We start from the raw sequence: 9,286 nt of genomic DNA on the forward strand, positions 1-9,286 counted from the left end.
TCTAGGTCTTTTGCATCCTTGCAACAATAGATAGTACTATTTTACTTATTTATTACCATTTTCTATTTCGGGGGGGGGATCAGAGGCCCAGAGTGATTAGTTAACACATCCAAAATCACACAGCTAGGCAGAGCCAGGATTTGATCCTAAGTTTGACCAACTCCAAAACCTATGCTTTAATCATTGTGTCCCTGATGCCGAAACTTGGCAGAGGCAGGAAGGAACTCCCTGCTGAGGTCCGTGACAAACCATAAGAGGCAGGTGAGGATACAGAGTAACCTTGAGACCCATTGGGCAGGGATGCCTGGCACAAAAGGATCTTAAAGTGCTTCCGACTCCGCAATTCTATCTCTTTAAGACCCAGAGCTCCCATGCCAAGCCTACACCATGATCCTCAGAGATTTCAGGGGTGGGGAAGCTGGATTGAACATGCTGACATACAACAAGCAAAAAAAGACCTCAGCATTTTTGCCTCGCCTGGGTGGCTCCAGCCTTTTTTTTTTTTTTTCTCCTCTTGCTCTCATTTATTTATTACTATGCTATTCCCTGGCCCCGCTGCTGTGTCAATACTGATAAAAGCAAATCACCCCACAAACAGGTGCAGCTGAAGCTGCCCCTTGGACAGCTGCCAGGGAATGTGATCGCTCAGCTGGGGTGACCTGCCCCTGCCCAACCGCCTTCTCAGGTTCCAGTCCAGGGCATGTGTCCTTGGGCAGTTAATGTCAGTCTGCGTGTTCAGAGCCTGGCATCTCAGTTGGCATCATGGACTCAAGCTGGTGGGTGTGGTGGGGTGGGGTGGGCCTACGCAGGACAGAGGGAGCCTCCACGAGTTATCAGCCTATCTATTTATTTCCTCTTTCTGTTTCTTCCAAGAAATTCATCATCTGATAATCCTATGTCACCAAGTCCCTCTTGCAACTATTTGAAAATATTTTCTAAGACTATCACTGCCTGATTGTTTTAGGTAAGAAATATTTTTTTTCAGACCTACCCACTTCCAAATTCACACATACACTTGGAATTTAACGATCCAAAAGACATATTCCGAGTACCTCCTAGGGCTGAGCTGAGAGGTCACCTAAACAAACATCGTGTGAGCCAACCTTGTTATCCAGTATGCGTTTTGATGCCTCCAAGCCATGTGACTTGGACTCGTTTGAAAAAGATTATATTTCATTCCCCCTCCCCCATTCCCGTGTTTTGTCCCTAAGCATCCTTTCCCCACTTCCCTAGGGCACTCGCCTTTCCGGAAATGCGCTTGCCCAGCGGGCAGCCTCCACATCCCGGGGAGGTAGGACTGGGACAATAAGGCGGTGGCTGGCAGGCCTGGGGCCCGGGGCTGGCTGGGTGCAGGGCAGGGGCTGGAGCAGCCAGGTCGCCGGACAGCCGCAGAGCAGCGCAGCTCCGGCCGGGGAGGTGGTTGCCATGCAAATAAGGCGGCGCCGTGGTGCGGGGGGGGGGGGGGGTGGGGGTGTGGGGAGGCGGGGGGGGGGGGGTGGGGGTGTGGGGAGGCGGGGGGGGGGTGGGGGTGTGGGGAGGCGGGGGGGGAGGTGTGGGGAGGCGGGGGGGGGGTGTGGGGAGGCGGGGGGGGGTGTGGGGAGGCGGGGGGGGGTGTGGGGAGGCGGGGGGGGGTGTGGGGAGGCGGGGTGGGAAGCTCCCCTTACCCAGGGGCCCTCCGGTTGCCAAAACAGACCATTCCCCAGAACAGTCGCCTAGAAACGGGCGCTGTCATAGCAGCCTGTCTAGAGGCCAGCCAGCCGCGCTGCCGGGAGGAGCTGGGTCTGGGTGTTCAGACCTCCGCGGCACCCCCTCCCCACTGAGGCTCTACCTCAGGGAAGGGAGTGGTGGCTTGGGCCTCTCCTTGGAGCTAGGGGAGGGCGCTAATTGGATTGGAACACTCCAGAAACACATCAGCTGCTCCTCCCTGGGGGAAACGGGTGGGGGTTGAGGGTGGGGGGCGGGGGGAGGCTGCAGACTGTCTTTGTGATGACAGGTCTCAGCCTCACCCTCCCAGCTGCCACGCCCTGACCTGGTCCTCACCAGCCCCTGCCCACCCAGAGCCTTTCTGGGGCACAATGGCTGGCTCTCCGTGGAGTGGAGGATGTAGGCGTGGATCAGAGAATCGCCAGAGTGTGATCCAGCCGTGATGAAGAGGGGTGCCTGATGCTCTCGGAATTCAGGATGGTGATCCGACCTGCTGTGAAGCAGTCACCGAGGATGCGGGTTCGCTGCTGCTGCCAAGGCCTGTACCTTAGCTACTTGGTCCTTCAACACACCCATTCTCAGCAGGCTTCCCTCATCTGACCCGTCCTATGCTGATATGCCGTTCTGAACCTGGGAGCAGTGACTTTCCTATCTCTTGTCACTAAGAGACCTTCTTGTCACTTAAGTGTGCTTCTTGCCTCTTATCAATTAAACTATGGTATAAATTTCTAAGGGGGCTTCCCTGGTGGCTCAGATAGGAAAGAATTCACCTGCAGTGTGGGAGACCTGGGATCAATCCCTGGGTTGGGAAGATCCCCTGGAGGAGGGCATGGCAACCCAACCCACTCCAGTATCCTTGCCTGGAGAATCCCACGGACAGAGGAGTCTGGCGGGTTACAGTCCAGTTCATGGGGTCGCAAAGAATTGGACAGGACTGAGCAGTTGTCCTGCACATAAGCGTCTAAAAGGCAGAATCCATGTAATTCTGCAAGACAGATTTTAACAAATCCCTTTAAATTTAACTGCAAGTGATCTTTATCATCCTGAGAGGCCTCTAAGGTTACCTTTGCAGTAACTGTTTTAGATTGCTTTCAGAGAATACTTGAGATTGTTGATTAATCACTCAGTTCTGTCTGACTCTTTGCAACCCCATGAATTGTAGCCCACCAGGCTCCTCTGTCCATGGGATTTCCTAGGCAGGAATACTGGAGTGGATTGCCATTTCCTTCTCCAGGGGATCTTCCTGACTCAGGGATCGAACCCATGTCTCCTGCAAGTCTGCTACATTGCAGGCAGATTTTTTACTGCTGAGCCACCAGGGAAGCCCATTTTCCCTACGTTTGTTGGTTTTCCCCAGATCATAAGTCCCACTTCTCAAAGTAAAGGCCAGAAATGTGCTTTCTTAGACTCCCTTGCAGCTAAGATATAGGTGTGTGACCTGCATTCCACCAATCAGATGCAACAATATGAGACTGATTTGGAAGAGAGCAACTGAGGAAGCAGGGACCCAGAAAAGGGGGCGGGGGAGGCACCTCACCTTTAGAGTAACAGAGGAGATGCTTGGGGATCCACCCAGCTGATGGGAGTGAGGTGAGGCAAGTTATAGAATTCATGCTGATTGACAGCTGCTATGGTAGCTTTGCTGGAAGAGTACCTCTGGGTGGTCTGGCTGTCATCTCTGAATACTGGACCTTTGTACCAATCATCCCTTCTGGATTCTGTAAGCCTCTTAATCTTTTTAAGTAAGTTCCTTTTCTGTTAAAGTGGATTCTGTGGTTTGCAACTAAGATCTCTGATACAGATGGTTGGACTGATGGATGAGTAGGTGCGTGGAAGTGTGGGTTAAGGGTGGGTGGGCACGAAAATATTGAGTGATTTTTCTGGGGGAGAAGAGATTATAGGCTATTTTTTCTCTCTGGTTCTCTTCTTAGTTTCTTCCTCTTCTTCTTTTTTCAAACAATGGAATGATGTTACTAGTACAATAATAAAAAGCTATCAGAAGCCCAGACCTAGGAGAGCTCAAAGTCCAGTGCAGCACAGATCAGCACAGTGAACGTGGAAGCCAGGTCTGAACACTGGGTGTTCCAAGACACGATGATCTCTGGAGATACCATGACTTTGGACTCAGATCCTGCTGTCTCAGCCAGCCTGCCCTACCACCAGCAAAATGCCTGCTTTCTTTCTTCTCCCCTCTGAACCCCACACCAAAGGCTGTGCCCACCACTCAGAGGCATGCGCTTGGCTCATCCTGCCTTGTGACATTGTTCCTGTTTACCCAACAATCTCATTTTACCATGAGCAAGGATGACAAGCACATTTGTGACTCATCCCATATTGTTCTGCCCTCTCCCTGCTCTGGACTCCCGGCGGCACTGCCTGTCTTTCCCTTGGCTGGCAATACCACAACCTTGCTCTGCAGCTCTTTTTCACATGGGCACATCCCATTGCCCAGCACAGACTCAGCTCCATGGAGGCTGAGACTGCAATTAATGTGATTTTTGCACAGGTATGCAGGATGAAGGATTTTATGATATGTCTATAGAAGGTGAGAATCATATGGTTTCGTTTCACTTTGATGACTTCACCATAGCAAAATTATAAGCTTTTGCAGACAGAGGCCTTTTCCTTCCTCCCTTCCTTCCTTCATTTGTTCATTCATTCAGCACACAGTGAGTAACTATGATGTGCCAAGCACTGTGCTGTGTGCTGGAAATTTAATAAGGCATAAATCCTTTTCTTAAGGTGTTCACAATGTAATAGTAAGAAACAGATATATTGGCAAATAAACAGGAAAAAAAGTGATAGAGTTCACATAGGCAAGTGTGCAAGGTAGAGAAGAGAGTGACTGGTTGAGGACAGAAAGAGCTTTTCCATAGGAATAATACCAAGTGCTCTCTCCAGGACAGCCCTGTCTTCGGTACAGTACTTGACCTATGCTCATTCACTTAATCCTTACAATCCAAAGCAAGTGCTATTATTACCCCCATTTTGCAGGTGAGGAAACTAAAGCCTAGAGAGGTTTAATGTCTTAGAAGTTTGCACGCTGGTGAGCTGCAGGGCCAATCTGTGCACCTAGGGCTCTCTGCTCTAACAGTGAGTGTAACTGTTGTGCCGTACTGCCCTGAATGAATTCTGGAAAGGGGAGTAAGGGATTACTAAGCATGGTGGCCTTCTACACAGGACAGGGCACGGAGTGGCTCATGCCTGTTCTGCTGTTCTGCTCAGGTGGGACCTAGGTGCATCGGAGAATGGGGTAGTGCAGGGATGGCCACTCGGCGACGGGTGAGAACTCACTGCCACAGTCTTGTACTTTGGTTGTTCCCTTTGTTTCCTGGTGGTTAATTGCAGTGCTAAAGAGTGGCAACCTAAACAGAATTGTGAGGTTGGCAGAATGGGCTTTTCCTCCTCAGGACTGGATCGGGGGTACCCCTGGCTTTGGAGTCACAGGGACTTGGGATCCGGTCCCAAGCCCTGCAGCTGACTGGCTGAGTGACTTTGAGTAAGTCACTCAACATCTCGGAACCTCACTATTCTTGACTGTTAATTGATGATAAAACCTCAGTGCTGACGTAAGATTAAATGAGATAATGCATGTAGATCAGTTTAGAACTACTGCCTAGCATGTAGCAAGCTGGCCAAAAATGGAATCTAAGTCCCAATCCCTTATCTACAGCTCCAAAACCTTAAAAAGCTCTGAAAAGGAAACACATGTGGCAACAAAACCTGTCCTGAACCAGTGCGAAGTGAAGTCTTTCTTTAGTTGCACCTAGTATTATTTGCATTTGCAGAAAGGGAAGTGCAATTGCACCTAGTATAATGATCCATTATCCATACACTTTATTACAGAAACATCAATGTATTTGAATAGAGAATGCAGCCCACATCCTACTAGAGGCATTGCAAAGTATATACTACAGACAGCCATGTTGCTTTTCTAAAATTGAAACCAAAAGCCCTGCATTACAAAGCACATCTGACCCCAAAAACACCAGATAGGGGGTTCAGATTGGCATCAGCTTCCCTCTGGACCACTCTATCTACTTCTGATCTACTTCTTAATCCCAGTTGCTCAAATGGTCCTTGGCATCTGGAACCAACCCTTGGTTCCAACAGAAATATATATCCATCCACACACCCTTTGGGCTTCCCACAGGCTTGCCTCCTGCAACCAAGTTCCTTTGCTCCCAATGACTCCTCCACTCTACTCTCTGCCAACCCCATAGAATTTGGGGGCTTTTTTCTCCCATACCCTGGTAGAGAAGATGAACTACGGACATGTGTCCTCCTCTGACCTGCTATGGCAGTATGGTCTCAGCAAGTTATTACCTGCCTATGAGCTGCAGGATTATTGCTGGAAGTCCCTATTTGTGCTCCAAATAGTCTCTGCTGACTGTATAAGCAATGTCTGGGATATAAATGTGCTGCTCCTTTTCAAGTTTGTAGTGAAGCTTTGGTCGTTTTCCTTCTATGAGTTTCCCCCAATTGACTAAAGCCCAAAATAACAACTCCCTTCATGTGCAGGATCACAATAATTTCTGATGGGAAAAAGGAGTCCTCGTGTTGGAGCAAGTTGGAAACCCCTGAGCTGGGCTGTCAAGACCGCATGTCATTTCCCCTTTAACAGAGTGGGAGTCATGAGACCTGAGGTCAGGTTCCAGCCCCTCCCCTGGCTGGCTGGCTGATCTTGGGGGCAGCCCATGTGACTTGCAGAGCTTTGGTTTCCTCATCCTGGGGCAGAGATCATAGAAATTATTTGGCAAGATTGACAAGAAGATTAAATGAGATAATGAAAGGGCTTCGAAAGCTGATGTGTTGCACAAACACATCATAAGGACTGTTGTCATCTTCTCACACATACTGTCAGCTTCTTAAGGGCAGGGGCAGTGTCTTCTGTTTTTACCTTCAGTTCCCTCAGTGACGCTCCCCCTGACCCCCGCCCCAGCCTCTATCTCCTGCCCTCAACACAGAACTATGGAGATGACCTCGTAAAAACACTGTGAAGTGACTGACCCGGTGGCTTAGCACTTAGAAGTTGCATCCCTGCGCGTGCACTGTTATACAGACAGGCAGTCGAGGGCAGAGGTTCAGTGCCTGGGCCCTGGTTCGAGTCCTCTCTCTGCCATGTGCTGAGTTTGGGCAAGGTTGGCACTTACCTGCCCTGCTGTCCTCATTCCTCACAGGTGGCTGATGAGACCAGCAGCTAGTTCTTGAGGTGGTTGTGAAAACTGAAGGACTTGAGACTATGCCAAGCCAGGCGCGAATCAAGCCCTCATAGGCATCAGCTGTTGTTATTATTTTACTAATTATATCCCGAGGTGGTGCCAGAAGATCATGAGCAGAAATCTAGCTCTTGGGATTTGTTTAGAGCTGAAAAGTTCTTCAAAGATGGTCCAAAGCTCAGGGCAGGTTCTTACAGTCAGCACAAATAATGTAGCTGTGGATACACTTGAGGATCATTCCCCCCAGGTGTGGGCTAGATCCCCAGACCAGACATTGTTGGGTAAAAAGTGTGCATATTTAGCTTTTGGATAAATATCACAACTGTGCAACACACAGATGTTTCTGTTTGCATTCCTTCCCATCAGAACAAGAGAGCCTGTTTCCTCACACCCCAATGCACCCACATTTTAAAGTGTAAATCTTATTAATTTCTGACTTGTGAATATTTGCAAGATGCAAAAAATTCAAAGAGGTACAAAGGGCATACAGGAGCACACAGGGGATTTCCTGTCCAGTGGTTAGGACTTCGTGCTTTCGCTGTCACGGGTAAAGGTTCGATCCCTAGTCTGGAAAGTAAAATCCCTCAAGTCATGGGTTGAGGCCAAAAAACAAAAAAACCAAAAACAACCACCTAAGTCCGCTCCCCAGAAACACAAACTTTGATCTCAGCCTCTCTGGGAAGTGGAAAGTGGCGTCTCACTAAATAAATCTCACTATTGTATTTATGTGAAAACAGACTGGAATGTATTGGAGTAGAATGTTGTATCTGAATGAACTTGAAGACTTCAAAGACATGCTCAAGGGTGGGGCGGGGTGGGGAGCTGCTTCTGCCTGTGCCCCCAACCTGTTCTAGGGGAGAAACTTGGTACAACTCTGAGTTAGTCTGTAGAATGAAAACCTGAGGATGTCCCCTGCTCCCTTTGATTGTACTGGGGCTCTCTGCATCACCCCAGTCACCTGTTTGCAATCCTTCCCCCTCGGCCACCACCTTGCTGTCTGACCCTGAGGCAGTCGCCTCTGCTCTGGGCTTCAGTTTTCCTTGAGGGTGGAATGATTTGAGAGAATAGCATTGAAACATGTATATTGGTGGTTAGTCGCTAAGTCGCTAAGTTGCGACCCCATGGAGTGTAGGCTCCTCTGTCCATAGGATTCTCCAGGCAAGAACACTGGAGTGCGTTGCCATTTCCTTCTCCAAACATATATATTACCATATGTGAAATAGATGACCAGTCCAAGTTTGATGCATGAAATAGGGCACTAAAGCCGGTGCACTGGGACAACCCAAAGGGATGGGATGGGGAGGGAGGTGGGAGAGGGGTTCAGGAGCGGGGAGGAAACACTTACGCCCGTGGCTGATTCATGTCGATGTATGGCAAAAACCAGCACAATATTGTAACTAGCCTCCAATTAAAATAAATAAATAATTTTTTTTTAAAGGAAGGGTTGGTCTAGGCCCCCATTTCAGGTGTAATATTCCAGGACTGTTCAACTAATTCACACTGAAGTGTAGGTGACTGATAACAGCTTAATGTATTACCTCTCCCGTGGGTGGGACCATTTTAAGAGATGTAATTTCTCATCCCCAAAGAATGAATGTGCCTGTTGCAATTTCAGGCACGGTCACAGGTGAGCGGGGGAAGCTGTAGGGGAGGGGCACCTCACCTGGCATTCCTCCAGCGGTCACTGGTTTTGGGCGGGGGCTGCTCTGGCCGGGGCAGGGTGTTGGCCCTGAAGGGATGGACGTGCCCTTTGGTCTCCCTCTAGAACTCACATCACACTTGTTTCTGTCTGGCACTGGCCAAGAGTAGGGTTTTGTCATACAGAAAAACGCTTCATCAGGGAAACCCTCGTGTGTGGCCTGGAAAGCTACCCTATCCCCTGGGGCAGGGGTGCAGCAGGCGGTGGGGGGCGGGGATAGGGGGCGTTTAGCAGCTTGACTTCCAGGTTCGCAGGTCAGTTCCCATCGGGGGAGTGGGCCTTCCGCATTCTGCCAGAGCAGGTGGTCCCTCCACTCCTGGATCCAAGACGTCTGCTTTTCGCCCAGGGAAAAAGAAGGTGCCAAACGCTGTCTGGTTTCATTTTCTGTAAGGAGGTTTGGTTTGACTTCTGAATTTTCAGGGAGGGTGTGAGAGACAGGGGTGGCCTGTAGCCACTGCAAGCCCATCAGAAATAAGAGAACCGTTTCTCTGAAGTCAAGGCCAGCTGGCCTGGTACCGCGTACAGTGCCGTAGCCCAGCGCATCTGCCTTCCAGTCCCCTCAGGGGTGCCACTTTGTCCCCACCCGCTGTCTGGGGCTCCCTGCAGTGGAAACAGCTGGGGGAGTCAGTCTGTGCTCCAGCCAAGGCTGCGGTAGGTGGGGATG

At 49.9% G+C, this 9,286-nt stretch overlaps 1 long non-coding RNA gene across 1 annotated transcript; it reads left to right on the top strand.

The window, feature by feature from the left end:
- Positions 1 to 1,219: 1,219 nt before the first annotated feature.
- Positions 1,220 to 8,788, top strand: LOC128056140 (uncharacterized). The gene is made up of 3 exons (XR_008200151.1): positions 1,220 to 1,291; positions 1,994 to 3,529; positions 3,636 to 8,788. It is a non-coding gene; the product is annotated as an uncharacterized LOC128056140 (long non-coding RNA).
- Positions 8,789 to 9,286: the final 498 nt, after the last annotated feature.

The sequence above is a fragment of the Budorcas taxicolor genome, chromosome 11, assembly GCF_023091745.1.
Source record: "Budorcas taxicolor isolate Tak-1 chromosome 11, Takin1.1, whole genome shotgun sequence".
Taxonomy (NCBI): Eukaryota; Metazoa; Chordata; class Mammalia; order Artiodactyla; family Bovidae; genus Budorcas; species Budorcas taxicolor.